The sequence below is a fragment of the Rhinopithecus bieti genome, unplaced genomic scaffold, assembly GCF_001698545.2.
Source record: "Rhinopithecus bieti isolate Rb0 unplaced genomic scaffold, ASM169854v2 scaffold_21155, whole genome shotgun sequence".
Lineage (NCBI taxonomy): Eukaryota > Metazoa > Chordata > Mammalia > Primates > Cercopithecidae > Rhinopithecus > Rhinopithecus bieti.
The window spans coordinates 32,939-48,495 of record NW_016810615.1 but is presented as its reverse complement, the minus strand read 5'-3'; the positions used below and the strand labels follow the sequence as shown (position 1 = coordinate 48,495).

The 15,557-nt window shown below is 38.4% G+C and overlaps 1 pseudogene; it reads right to left on the bottom strand.

Moving 5' to 3' along the window:
• LOC108542475 (eukaryotic initiation factor 4A-I-like) overlaps positions 1-8,336 on the bottom strand; it is a 39,851-nt pseudogene extending 31,515 nt beyond the window's left edge.
• Positions 8,337-15,557: the final 7,221 nt, after the last annotated feature.

The following is a 15,557-nucleotide window of genomic DNA, read 5'->3' as shown; positions in this document are numbered from 1 at the left end:
TTTTTTTTTTTAAATTTATTATGGATTCAGTCTTGGAACTCAATATTGGTCTCTTCGGGTTTTCAATTTTTTCCTGATTTAATCGTGGGAGATTGTGTTTTCAGGAATTTATTCATTTCCTCAAGATTTTCTAGTTTATATGCATATTTTATATCCACCTTCCCATTCTGTGCCTTTTAAGTGTGATCATAATAGTCTGAGAATCTTTTGCGTTTCTGTGGAATTGGTTGTAATATTACCTTGTCATTTCTGATTGTGATTATTTGGATCTTCTTTTTTTTTTGTTAATCTAGCTAGTGGTCTATTAATCTTGTTTATCCTTTCAAAGAACCAGCTGTTGGCTTTGTCGATTCTTTATATGGATTTTTGGGTCTCAATTTTGTTCAATTATTTTCTGATTTTAATTATTTTTTTTATTCTGCTAGCCCTGGGGCTAGTTTGTTCTTGTTTTTCTAGTTCCTTTAGGTTTGATGTTAGATCATTAATTTGAGATCTTTCTAATTTCTTTGATGTCAGCATTTAGTCCTATAAACTTTCCTCCTAACACTGCTTTTGTTGCATCCCAGAGATTTTGGTGTGCTGTGTCTCTGTTTTCATTTATTTCAAATAAGTTTTTTATTGTTGACTTAATTTTGTTGTTTACCCAAAAGTTATTCAGGACAAGCTGTTTCATTTCCATGTGATTTTGTGGTTTTGGGGGATCCTCTTAGTATTTATTTTTAGTTTTATTCCACTGTGGCCTGAGAGTGGTAGGTATGCTTTCAATTTGTTTTTGGAATTTGAAATTTGCTTTATGGTAGAGCATGTGGTTAATCTTGGAATATGTTCTGGTGCAGAGGAGACGAATGTATATTCTGTTGTTGATGGGTAGAGTGTTCTGTAGATATTTATTAGGTCCAATTTGTCAAATTTAAGTTCATAATTTGTTTTCTGACTTGATGATCTGTCTAACACTGCCACTGGGGTGTTGAAGTCCCTCACTATCTTTGTGTGGCTATGTATTTTTGTAGATTTAGAAGTATTTTATGAATCTGGGTGCTCCAGTGTTGGGTGCATATATATGATAGTAAATCATCTTGTTAAACCCTTTAGCATTACATAATTACCTTCTTTGTCCTATTTTACATTGTTGTTATAAAGTCTGTTTTATCTGATGTAAGAATAATGACCCTTGCTCTTTTTATGTTTTCCGTTTACATGGCAGATCTTTTTCCAACCCTTTACTTTGAGCCTGTGGGTGTCACTATGTGTGAAATGTGTCTCTTGAAGACAGAAGACAGATAGGTCTTTTTTTTTTTTTTTTTCCTTTTTTCCCCACCTTCCCACTCTGTGCCTCTTAAGTAAGGGATTTAGATTATTTACTTTCCAGGTTAATATGGATGTATGAGGATGTGAGGTTTTGATCCTATCATGTAGTTGTTAGGTAGTTGCTTTGTAGTTTCTATTGTGTGGTTGCTTGATAGGGGGTGTGGGCTATGTACTTAAGTATGTTTTTGTAGTAGCAGGTATTATTCTTTAATTTCCATGTGTAGAACTACTTAAGGATCTCTTGTAAGGCTGGTCTAGTGATAACGAATTCCCTCAGTGCTTGTTTGCCTTGAAAATATTTTATTTCCCCTTGGCTTATGAAGCTTAGTTTGATGGGATATGAAATTCTTGGTTGGAGTTTCTTTCTTTTTTTATTTTTAAGAATGCTGAAAATTGGCCCCCAGTCTAGTCTGGCTTGTAAGGTTTCTGCTAAGAAGTCAGCTGTTAGCCTGATGGGGCTTTCTTTGTATGTGATGTGACCTTTTTCTCTAGCTGCTTTTAGGATTTTTCCTTTAGCATTGCCTTTTTTTTTTTTTTTTTTTTTGATGAAGTCTTGCTCTTTCACTAAGGCTAGAGTACAGTGGTGCCATCTCAGTTCACTGCAACCTCCACCTCCCAGGTTCAAGTGATTCTCCTCAGCCTCCTGAGTAGCTGGGATTACAGGTGCCCACCACCATGCCTGGGTAATTTTTGTGCTTTTAGGAGAGACAGGGTTTCACCATGTTGGCCAGGCTGGTCTTGAACTCCTGACCTAAAGTAATCCACCTGCCTCAGCGTCCCAAAGTGCTGCGATGCAGGCATGAGCCACCACACTCAGCCCTTAGCATTGCCTTTAAAGAGCCTGGGCATGATATGTATTGGTGATGTTCATTTTCTGTAGTATCTTTCAGGTGTTCTCTGGATTTCTTGTATCTGGCTATGTACTTCTCTATCAAGATTAGAGATTTTTAAAAGATTTGTTCCTCAAGTGTGTTTCCCAGGTTTGTTTTTTTTTCTTCATCTCTCTCAGGAATGCCAATAATTTGCGGTTTTGATACTTTACATAATTCCATACTTCTTGAAGATGTTTATTTGTTAATGTCCTTTGCCTTAGTTTTATCTGACTACTTTGAAAGATTGTTGTTCAAGCTCTAAAACATTTTTATTTTGCATGGTTCAGTCTATTGATAAAACTTTCGATTGAATTTTGAAATTACTTGAATTTATTGATTCTAGAAGCTCTGATTTATTTCTTTTTAAGATGTGTATCTCTTCTTTCCTTTCTTGGATTGCTTTAGAAGTTTTTTTTTTTGTGATGATTTTCAGTTTTCTCTTTGATCTCATTGAGATTCCTTGCAATCCATGATTTGAGTTCTTTATCTGTCATTTCTGAGTTTCCGTATTGCCTAGGGACCATTGCTGAAAAGCTAGTGTGATCCTTTGGTGGTATCACTACATTCGTATTTTTCATAGTGCCAGAATTCTTGCACTGGTTCTTTCTCATCTGGAGATACTGGCACTTCTGATTTTAAAATGACTTTTGTGCAGGTAGGATTTTCTTTTCTTTCTTTCCCTATACAATTGTCATTTTCTTTCCCTTCTCCCTCCCTCCCTAGTGTGTGTGACTTTCGAGAATGTTGAGTAGGGTCTTTTGGCTTTGTTTCCATAGCCCTGTGCACTTCTGTCACAGGTTTTTATTGAGCTGTGCCGTTCGACCTATAAACCAGTGGATGCGTGGTGCTTATACATAAGAGCTGGCCATGGCCAATGTGGCTGGGTATATACTTGATCCGTAATTACTGGGAGAAGCTCTTGTTGCCTTAGGCAATGGGCTGATTCATGGAGTGCACAATTGTCTGAATTCCATCCTCAGTCCTGGGATGTTGGGGGCAGATGTACAGATCTAGTCTGGACAGGTTTGCTACAGGTCCCCTGATGGCAAGCACAAGCCCCACCACTGAGGGAGAATCCAGTGGGCAGCCACCAAACACCCAGAGATATGCCTAGGTGTAGAACTGGGAAACCTCCTCAGCTTCAAGTTCTTTGCATGGGGATGGCCTAAACTCCCAATCTAGGACAGTGGGTGCTCTAGATGCCTGAAAATCTGCCTGGCCATGTAGTGGAGAGGTGCCCCCTGGCACCAGGATCTCTGCATAAGACAGGTGGGACAGCTGAGGCTGCTGTTCCAGGTGAGTGGTTCCTCCAAATACTTGGAGATCTGCCTGAGCATGGAGCAGAGAAGGCCCCCCTGCACACAGATCTCTGCACAGGAATGATGGGGTGGCTCAGGCTGCCAATCTGGGCAAGCAGGTATTTTGAATGCTTGGAGATCTCCCCTGGTGTGGAGCAGAGAGGGATATATGCACTACCATCTATGCCCAGAAAGGGTGGGGAAGCTCAGGTTGCTGATCCAGGTGGGTGGGTGCTTTGAATGCCTGGAGATCTATCTGCCTGGCATGAAATGGAGAGGTGCCCCCTATAAAGGATCTCTGTACAGGAGGGATAGGGTGATTCAGGCCGCTATTTCATGTGAGTGGTTGTTCCACATGCCTGGCAATCTGCCTCCGTGTGGAGCAGAGTCGGTCCCAGTGCACCATGATCTATGCACAGGAAGGGTCGGGTGGCTCAGGTTGCTGATCCAGGTAAGAGGGTGCTTTGAATTCCTGGAGATCTGCCTGGGCATGGAGAATAAGAGCCCTGCTGCACCCTGGTCTACGTCCATGAAGGGGTGGTATGGCTCAGGCTGCTGGTCTGGGCAAGCAGGTCCTCTACCTGGTTTTCTGCCTGAGGTTGAAGAAAAGATAACCCTGCTACACAATCTCAGAGGAGCAGACTGGGGCACCCAGCAATGACATGTGAAGATCAGTTCCAGGTTGCTAAGCTGGTCCTGGCTGTAAGTCTTGTCATCCAGGAGAAACTGCAGCTGTAGCAGCTCTGCTTCTGCTCCAGGCCTATAATGGTTGAGAACACAGTTCCAGTAGCTACTGCTCAGGCACTTTCCACAGATCTGACTGTGGAGGTCCCTACCTTGCTCTGGAGTAGATGCTCCAATCTCTGGCCCAAGACTAAAATGCTCCTGCAGCCACACTGCCAGGTTACCAAAGAATGGCAGTCTTTGTATGTGCCCAGATTAAAAATGGCATCCTACATTTTTAATGCAGTGTTCCAGGTCTGGGAAAATGCCTGCAGCTATTCCTGGTGTCTTTCCCTCAAAGCATCTCCAAGCCTCTCCACAAGTTAGCGCCAGGGCTTGGGAGAAACAAAGTGCTCTCCCTCAGCCTGGGCTGCTCAGATCCTCAGTGGAAAGGTGAGTCACAGAGGGAGGCTCTCTGCCTTCCTTACATACTGGAGCTTCACTCTTATCAGCTAGTTGCCATCACAGGGGCTATTTGCCGTTGTTCTCTGCTGCAGGATCTAAGGTGTCCTTCATGATTGTGGTAGATTCCCATTTTCCTTTTTAAATTAAAGCTCATAGATTTGATTTTTATGCACTATTTTGCTATTTCCAAATGGTAGAGGCATGCTAAAAATGTCTAATCCACTATGTTGGAAAGAAGGACCCAATTTTCCTTCCTTATTCTTATCATGCAATTCTCTCTCTGAATAATGTGTCTCCAGCAAATTGCCTGGTCTGATAGTAAATTGAAATCAAATTTCTGGGAATTTGAGAGTCTTCCATCTGCCCTCTAACTCTCACTCTCTCAAATATACCTCTTGACTATCTCTTGAATTAATCCTTTCTGGTCACTGTCATTGATCTGACTCAGGCTTCATTAACTTCTCCCAAATTCATATATTAGCTTCCTGACTAATCTTTCTGACTCCAATGCATAATCTGCTCCTAAAACACATACCTTATTATGTTGATCTCTTGCTCAAAATATTCAGCAGATTAAAGTTTAAATTTATTTATATGCATTCACATTTCTCAAGCTTTTACTCTTACAATGTGCACAGTCTCCTGTTCAGCATCTCTTTTTATAAACTTCCAACTTCTATTTTGTGTGCTCCCACAGCTCTGAATTATCTGGAGTATGAAAAGCAAGGTGTGTCTGTTTGTCAAATTAAAGAGCTTTTATGTGAGTTCTAAACTCTTAGCTGCTGTAGTGTCAGTCCCCCCACCCAGCTTATTCTGGATATGTTTGGAATAATGGATTAATTCCATTATTGATTCTATATTTCAGAGATGAATTAGACATAAATAAAAATGTGGAGCTCTTGAAACCTGAGGTTGATGGTGTTGGCTTCTATATTTTTACATTTGATAGCTGGGTGCTGTTTCATTAGGGCCAGGGTAAAAGATAAAATTCCAATAAATTCATGGAAGCTTTGTGGTTGGTACCTAGAGAAGTACTGTGTGTAAGTCCTCCAGATTCTGCAGTGAATAGCAAGAAACACTTAAGAAGTGGGTGGATCAGTTCTTTAAATGAAGGACTTTGCTTTAATATGCTTACATCACTTACCTCCCATTATCACCCACAATCCTGATGTCAGATTTTATTTTGTTTAAGTGAAGCACAAAATAACTTTTGAAAAAAATATATTTACAAAAGACTAAGGAAACAGCATTCCCACTATGTAAAGAAGAGTGAGTTTTTCATATTCTGTGAGCTCACACTTTGAGCATTCCATACAAACACACACACACACACCATGGAATCTAAGGAGGTTTGGAACAATGTTAAAAATCAAGGATATGAGGTAACGCAGAGTGAAGGGAAGAATGTCAACCTACTTCTGAACAGACAGTGTAATCTTTTTGTGTAATAGTTGCATACCCTAGTAACTAAAGGATCTGATATAATGAGATTCAGCTGAGCTTTGGGAAATTTTATCAACCATTTGATTTCAAGTGATTTCATTCTATCCTTAACTTGCAGCACTGGGCTTTGATATTGAAATAGGAAGAGAACATTGAATCAGATTTTTTTTCCTTGTACTTGCCATTTCAAATAACTTTACAATTATTATTGCTTTCCCAAGAAGTAGGTAAGATTAAAGTGCTTTGATGTTTTTATTGTTAGAGTGTGAGAAATCCTAACATGATAAATGACTTGGAGGTTAGAATAGAGCAAATCAGGACCAGAACAATGTTTAAAATTTACTGATTTCAAGGATTATAGTCGCTCAACTGATCTATTTTCAGTTAGAAAATAGTGGGATGTTACACTTTGTAATACTAAGCACTGTATGGTTGAAGTTAAAGCCCAGTAAGGCTATTTTACCAGCAGTCAGGAATTTTGAGTCCTAATCCTTGCTACAACTCTTAATTTTAGTTAACACTAATATTTCTGGAATTCAGTTGTATTATCTGTAAAATAAAACAATTAAGATGAATTTGACTAGAGTGAGGAGACTGCTTCACATGACTTCCTAACCTTAGGGTTTTTCAGTCAATGTTTCTTATTGAGGTATAAAAGACCATGTTCTAGAGATGGCACCTCACAGAGACATGAAATTTTAATATTCATATTCTTCTCAATAAAACTTTTATTTAAATAGGCAAAATAGACAATCTCTTTTACAAAGGGACACTGGGGCACTCAGTGGAGTGCCTTTTTTCAGTACCACAGCTACTTACCTCCATTCACAATGCCTTCTTTCATGAATCTGCTGGGGAATTGTTTTTTAGTTTATTAATATTATTAAATAACCACTGTCTTTAAAGTCATAATTTCTCAAACATATTGCTCTGTTTCCATGCAAAATTAAGTATCATATTTTAGGACAGAATTATAAATTCCAAATGAAAATATTTCTACAAAGTTAATAAAACTCTGATTATTGATATTAGCTGATTCATCAAACATTTACTATTCTAGGTTGATTTTATATATATGTGTGTATGTATGTGTGTGTGTGTATATATGTGTATATATATGTATGTATATATATAAATTCATTTAATTCTCATAACAGTTCTTTGAGGTAGGTCCCATTCATCTCATCTCCACTGCTGAAGAAACAAATGCATTCTGAGTTTAGTAATCTGTCTGTGATCAATCAGCTAGTTATGGCCAGAGCCAGGATCTGGAAAGCTGGTTTCAAAATCCAAATTCTTGACTAGTTTACTAAATTGTTGGCCCGTACATTCCAAATACAACTGGCATTCTAAGCCATGTTAATATGGACATATAACTTATAGAAAGGAACAGAAATATGGAATATACACATGTGCTTTAGAAGCTTATTATATGAATGTGCAGAGGAAGATTATATTTAGGGCAAATGCATATGAAGGGTGGGACTCTCAACGGGTTGCGATTCACGGCAAGAATTGAGTTTTATGTCTATCTTTGTTTGCCTAAAGCAAACTGAAATTCTATTTTGCTTTTATTTTCTTTAAGAGCCAACTACTTTACACATATAAAATTCCAACTGAATAGCAAAGCAGCATCTAGATTTGATAGCTGTCTTCCTCTGTAAAAAGAAAAGAACGAGAATCAATCTAGCTATTGCGTCTTAGGAATTACTTCCATGAAGAAGCCTTCCATGATTCTCCTAGTCTGAGCCATGTAGCCCTTTGTGCTTCCATGGCAACTCACACTTTCTTCTGCCTTGACCCTACACAGGGTCCTATAATCACCTGTGAGCTTGTCTGTCTTCTTCACTGGCCTGACAGACCTTTCAAGATCAAGGATTTTCTCTTTCTTTCTTTTCTCTTTTCTTTTTATCTTTTTTCTGAGACGCGCCGACCCAGTCGTCTCTCTGCCCCCCCCGGCTCGAGCATCGCCCCAGTGGGCCGGATCTCAGAGGCTCACTGCACACCGCGCTCCGCCTCCCCGCGTTCACGCCATCTCTCCTGCCTCGAGTACACGACCCGCGCTGGGCACACCTAACAGCGTGCCCGCCACCCCTCGCACCGGCTAACTTTCTTTTGCTCATTCTCTACGCTAGAGACCGGCGCGTCTCTCACCGTGTGCTAGCCGGATGGGTTGTCGATCCCTGAACTCGTCGCACCTCTCGCCCGTCTCGCGCCCTCCAAGCCTGCTGGATTTCACAGCTTGAGCCACCCGGGCCCAGCCAAGATCAAGGATTTTCTTATCCATCTTTGCAGCTTTCTGCCCAGCAGATGCTTTGTACTTAATAGACATTCAGTAGGCATTTGCTGAAGTAAAATAAAGGTGTCTTCAAACTAGCTTGGGAAATAATTCTGGAGAGACAATGCTTTTTTTTTTTATTCTACCCACGTCTGACTTTTAGTTCTTCTACGGCGTACCTATTTTATGCAAGCAAATACTGGTTCTCTATCTACCTATTATGTTTACATATTGTAGCTATTTAACATGTATTGTTGATTGAATTACATTGGAATAGGTCCTTTAGATGTATTAGAGAATTGGAAGTAGTTTAGTCTGTTTAGGCTAGGCTGTGTTTGGTAACAAACCAACCTCTAAATTTCAGTGTCTTAACACATAAAGGTTATTTCTCAGTCATGTAGAATGGTCCAGTGGTGACTCTCCAGATCCAGTGGTGACTCTCAACAGCAGCTCTTTCTAAATGGCAACTGCAAGTTTCAGGCCTCTGGCAGCTTGTAGCTCCGCCATGGAAAACAGGAGGCTTCCAGGTCACCATGGCAGGAAAAAAGAGAGCTGGGCACTGGCTCCCAAATGCTTTGGTCTGAAAATGGCACACTTTGCTTCTGCTCACAGCCCTTTGGCAAGAACTAGTCACCTGGTCTTGTCTACTGTAGGGGGGCAGGGGACTGTGGGAGAGGAAAACAGTAAATAGCCCGCCTGGAGGTAGAGAGAGTGAAGTAGGATCTAACCATCAATACTGACATTTAGTTTTCGGTCTGATGCATTCATTTTTAAAAATAGAAGTTAATTTTAAAATAGTTAATACATTATTTTATACGAATTCATATAAAGATCAGAATACTGCCCCACCCCCTTTATTGACAGGACCCAAATTAATAAGTGGTTTTAAAAAAAAGTTAGCAAATAAGAGAAACATCAATAATTTTTTAGCCAAAGACCTTTTCTTTAAAGATAATATTAATAAATCAATTGATAATAACCTTATTAATAGCCCCAGTGAAGTTTCTGTCCAAGCAGATTCCTGACCTCTCTGATTTTCAAAGTCCTGAGAGAGTTAGGCAAAAAGAGGCATATCCATGGGTAAGTGCTTTCAAAATAACTTGGTCACTGCTTCTCCCTTGAGGTGACCTGCCTTCCTTTTTTATACGTGAGAAAATTGCCAGTAAAAACTACTGATTGAAGCTTTAACTTTCTCATTTGGAGTGCTGAGAGGTGAGGTTCCTTAACTCTTGAATACAAATATTAAAGCAGAAAGCCCACAAAAAGTTCTTCTGACACGGTGTAAGATATCAAGATGAAAGAATTGACAAGCTCTAATTCTTTTTATTTGTTGTATCTTCTATCAATTATGTAGTGGGTCTGGAATGGCCTAAGCCTTGCAATATCAAGCTTTTCTAGAGATAGATTCTAATCTGCATGCTTACGGTTAAAGGAATCATTGTAATATGGCAAATGACCAAGAAAGCACCCTCAGCCTGTTTCTTCAGGAGTGTCAGAGTTCTCAGGACATCATGGAGAAGCACAGGTATGGGTTCATCAAGTCATTTAACTTCCTAGAGCACATGGATGAATTATATTTCCAAGACCTCAGTGGGATTATGTCTCTGAATTGTGAGCAGCGATGGCCATTAGGAGAGGATGTGTTTAAGAATTCCCTTTTCTCCATAGCCTTATCAGCATCTGTTGTTTTTTGACTTTTTATTAACAGCCATTCTGACTGTGTGAGATAGTATTGCAGGAACAGAAAACCAAACACTGGACATTCTCGCTTATAAGTGGGAGCTAATCACTGAGCACACATGGACATAAATGCGGGAACAATTGACACTGTGGACTACTAAAGGTTGCAGTGGGGGATGGGTCAAAAAACTACATATCAGGTACTATGCTTACTACTTGAGTGATGGGATTCATACTCCAAACCTCAGCATTATGTAATATTCCCATCTAACAAATCTGTACATGTATCCTCTGTATCTAAAATAAAAGTTCGAATAAATTGTAAACAATAAAAACAAAGAGAAGATGTGCATTTTCCATCTCTCTTTCTCCGACTGGTACTGCAGTAAATAAAGGAGTTGGCGAATGGAAGCTATCTGGATCCTTGAGTCACCTTGTGGAGGAGTCACAGGCAGCAGAACCTCCTGGCCTCCATCAGACACTGATGTCAATGAGAAATAGCCTCTGTTATATTAAGGCACTGGAATTTCAGGATTGATCCCAATATAGTATAGCCTAGCCTGCCTACTACAGGCACAATACATGCATACAGACCATGCAAGTGCCAAAAATTTGAAGGGTGCAAGAGACCTCACAAACCCCTCTGCCACAGGCAAACACTATTATTAATTTCTTATGTAACTTTTAGAGATGTATTGTGTACTAATATCAAAATGGTAATAATTGTGATAATGGCAGCAACCTCTTAAGCACTTACCCTACCCTATTATTTAAGGTAACACTAACTGCTCTAACAATTGACCCTAAAAGGTGGTATTATACAAACTCAGAAGAAGGTGATCTAAATCAGCAATATGTGTGTGTGGTGAGGGGGTGCTCTGGCCCCCCAGTGAGTCATTTGAGTGCACTGACTGATGGGGGCCTTGCCATCCTCGGGATGTGGCTTCCAAGACCACTCTGGGCATCAGTATCTAGCTGGAAAAAGAAATAGCATAGAAGATGGCAACTGAGAGGCTTTTATGGGCCTGGCTTGCCAGTCATTGGCTAGAATTCATTCACACGCCATATCTTCCCATAAGGAAGGCTGGCAAATGTGGTCAAGGGTATGCCAGGAAAAAAACAACTAGCAGGCTTATTTAATTTTTACAGCAGCTCTATGACCAGAGACTGCTATGATACTCACTTTACAGGTGAGTAAACTGAGTAGCCAAAAAATTTATTTGCTAAAGATCTACTTGAAAGTGGCAGAGTCCGGAAGTGAACCTGAGTAGTCTTGCCAGAGCTGGGCTGGGCTTAACCACACTCTGCAACATCCTTTCTTTACACAATGCACTGTGCTCCACTTTCTTTTCGCCTTAAGAATATTTAGTGGAGATGTTCAATTCTAGTACAGTTGACCTTCCTTATCCACTAGGGATAAGTTCCAAGACTCCCAGTGGAAGCCTGAAACCGTAGATAGTACAGAATACTGTATGTGTTATGCACAAATTTCTTTTTCTTTCTTCACAATGTCGTAGATTTGTTCTTACCATGTATCTTGGAACTGCAGCATGTGATTTTTTTTTTTCTTATTAAGTTGAGGGCTTTCCCCTTTTTACTGAAAGGAAGCACTTTATGACTTCTTTTCGGCACATCCGGTTAGCTGGTATTCCTACTCTTGCACTTTGGTGCCATTATTACATAAAATAAGGTTTACTTGAACACAAGCACTGGGATATCAAGACAGTTGATTTGATAGCTCAGAGGGTTTCTAAGTGACTAGTGGTCAGGGAGCATTAACAGTGTGGATACTCTGGACAAAGGGATGATTCATGTCCCAGGCGGAAGAGGGACTGTGCAACGTTTCACAATGCTTCTCAGAATGCTTTGTGATTTAAGAATTAGGAATTGTTTATTTCTGCAACTTTCTATGTAATGTTTTCAGATCATGGTTGGCTATGGGTAGCTGAATCTGCAGAAGGCAAAACTGTGGACAAGTGGGGACTGTTGTACACATAAGGCTGTTTCTTGATGGCTATTTATTACTCAATTATATAAATCATAATTAACTACTCTTCATAACTACTATATTGTTTCTATCTTCCACCATTATAAACTGTAATACAGAGAATATCATTTTCACATATGTGAGTACATGAAGACAAATAATTTTCACACATGTGAAATTACATGAAGACAAATTTTTAGAATTAAAATTGCTTGGATAAATGGTATATGTGTAATTACTTTTGATAGACATTTTTAAATTTCCTTAACATGAGATCATTTTTTACAACAAAAGTACCATTTATACACCTATGAACAAAGTATATAAATACATTTCCCTATTTCACACCACACACAGGTTTTCAGCTTTTTTGATTTTGCTAAATTGTAAGTAAAACGGAATTTGATAGTCTTATTTTTTATTCTCTTAATACAACAGAAGTTTGAGGAGTCCAGCTCCTGCTTAAAAACCTTTGTGTGATTTTTCAGACCTGACCACAGGCAATTCAAAAGGCTTTGCCTGGCAGGCCTCCTGGAGGAAGCTACCCTCCCCACACAGACTTGGTGCACAGCCCCTGCACTGCAGCCTCTCTGAGGACTCGCAGTTAAGGACCCAGGAACCCTCAGCGTGCCATGCCCTTAAGCATAGCTGCCTTTCCAGCTCAGCCTCTTTCATTCAGAAGCCTCTTTATCTAGGGCCTTTCGCTGAGACGTTCCTCACGTGTCTCTGTTGATATCTCCTTTTGGGCACGCGGGGTATGGGGAGATTTGAAGACACTTTTCTCCACTCTGACGCAGTACTACAATACCCAGTACTTTTCCATACTTCATCATTGCGCTCCTTTAGCTCTGGGTCTGTAAAGCTGCAGGAGCCTTTTGCTTGGGGCTTCCTCTGTGCTGATCCGCTTTCCTCTACTGACACTGTTCCATGGAAGGAAATGAGCAGGAGGAGACAGTGTTTTCTCTGGCTTAGTCTCTTTGCAGGAAGTAATTGAAAGCTTCGCTGTAACTTTCATTTTGGCTTATTTTTTTTCATTGGCTACCCTGATATCTGGGAGCGGAGCTGAGCTCCTGACAATGTTAAAATGTCTACATATATGTAAATTTATTGCAGCTTTTATGTCTTTTTAGTGATAGTTCATATCTTTTGCTTACTGTTCTTTTGGGATATTATTCAATATTTTCTTTTGATTTAAAATATTAAGAAAATTAATAATTTACCTATATGTTATAATTTTGTTTTGGCCAATTTTTCATTTGTCTTTTCATTTTAGTTATAGTGTATTTTTTTCTATGAATTAAATTCAACCACAATTTTAAGAATTTACTATTCTTATATGAATGCCTGTTTTCTTTTTTGGGTCAGGTTAAGAAAAGTTTTTTTTTTCACTGAGATTATAAGACATCTGTATCTGTATTTTCTTTGTGCAATTAAACCTTTGTGTTATTTGCAATTTTGTTGTAAAAAGGGTAAGATAATTCAATTGCAGTGTTCTTTATGGCTATTCAGTTATCTTAACATCATTTAGTGAGTAATTTGTTTTCCTCCATTCTTATGAAACATCACCTTTTTGATATAAAGAATTCCTATATGTACTTGAGTTTATTTCTAGTTAGTCCATAGATCTGTATATTTACATTTTATTATTGCAGATTTAAGTTTACTATGGATTTAAACATGTTTTGCTCTTACTGTAGAAATTACTTTTATTTAAAAATATCTTGGTTGATTTATTTTATACAGGTGTTTTAAAAATCGGCTTGAAGTTAATATGAAATCCTATTCTAGAGATCACATACATTCATATGTTTCATATTCATATATGTATACACATACGTGTATACACTTACATATGCATGTATACACAATGCACATATGTATGCATGTATAAACATAAGCACATACACATGCATGTATGTATATATACGTGAATACATATACATATGCATGGATGTATATACACACATGTATGTTTATACAATGTATATGTATGTATAAACATACATGTATATACACACATTATGTGTATATATGTATAAACATAAACATAGGGAGAATTGTTTCTTTTCACCCAAGAACAAGTTAAACTTTTATTTGGGTTTTCCCTTTAGTTTCTTCAGGTGCATTTAGAAGTATTCATCTAAATTTCTTTTTAAGCTTATAGGACATTTGATTTTTTTTTTTTTTTTTTTTTTACTGTTTTCTTTTATAGTTCTATAGTTTCTAATTGCTTGTTATTATATATATATATATATGTTACTCACTTTGTATATCAGTTTTATTCCCAGTCACATTAAAATAATTATTAAGAGGCTGTGAGTTTGGTGGGAAAGATCTCACAGGCCAGCACTAGACAACCTGGTTTTGAATCCCAGTCTTGACACATTCTGGTTGTTATTGTGAGGATTAAAGGGAATTCCTAAAACATGCTTAGAATAGTGCTTAATCAATTTAATCATTATCTCACATAGTAGTATAAAAGATTTCCTTGCTTCAGAAAAAGAATTTTGATGCTTTCCTGTTTCTACACTTGGAAAAAGTTTAAATAGAAGGTTCTGTTTTTGTTAACATAAAGATAAATAAGACACATTTCCTCCCCTTCAGGGAAACTGTTTTGTTCTTCACCAACTCATTTGAATCTCTAAATCTTTTTTGATAAAAGAATAATTAGAGTAAATTCATAAATGAATCTACTACTCAGTCTAAAAAAGCATCTAAGCCAACATTTAAATCCAATTCCTCCTACTCTACAGACAACAATCAAGATTTAAACATGTTAGCACAGTAAAAGAAAAGCTTCAGGGACTTCTTTATTTGAAAATACATGCTCTTTTAACTAAAAAAAATTACTCTTCCACATTTATTGATTAATGGAATGTTTTCCTGTAATACACTTCAGTATAAAATGTATACAGTGTACTTTACACTTAAGTTCAAAGAAAAGAAGAACAAAGATAGTACTATTGATTTTCACCCTTTGCTTTTGTGTCTTCCTTTGTATCTTTTCTCCGTCATGGTCTTTCATAGTTCTGACCTTTAGAATATCTGGCCTGGGTTGGATACTACCAACCTTGTAAAATGGTTTCTTGGACTCTACTTTTGTTCCTTCTCCACACAACCACTAGAGCAATATATTGCAAATTTGATCATGTTTCCCCTTCTACAAAAGTTAGAGCTCATAAGGGTGGCCTCACAGCTCTCCTTCATTAAACTTCTTTCCAGTCTGAAATCTTGCTGGAATGCTGTATCAATATCAAATGCTCAAGGTTGTCTTGAGCATGCAAAGTACTTTTTCATCTTGAGTTTGGCCTCTTCACTGCCATACCCCATTTGCCTTCCTCTCCCCCACTTTTTTTTAAAACCTGACTCACGATTTATTTTCTCCAGCAAGCTCTCTTTTTACTTCTGAGCCCCTAAGTGTTTGGGTGCTCCTCTACAATGCTCCCATCATAACCTCTCCATGTCTTCCTCTCTTAGAGCACTTACAAATGTTCATCCTCGTGCCTGCAATGTCTTAGGATTGCTGGTATCTTAAAGCAAACACCTTTGTAACTACCACTCAG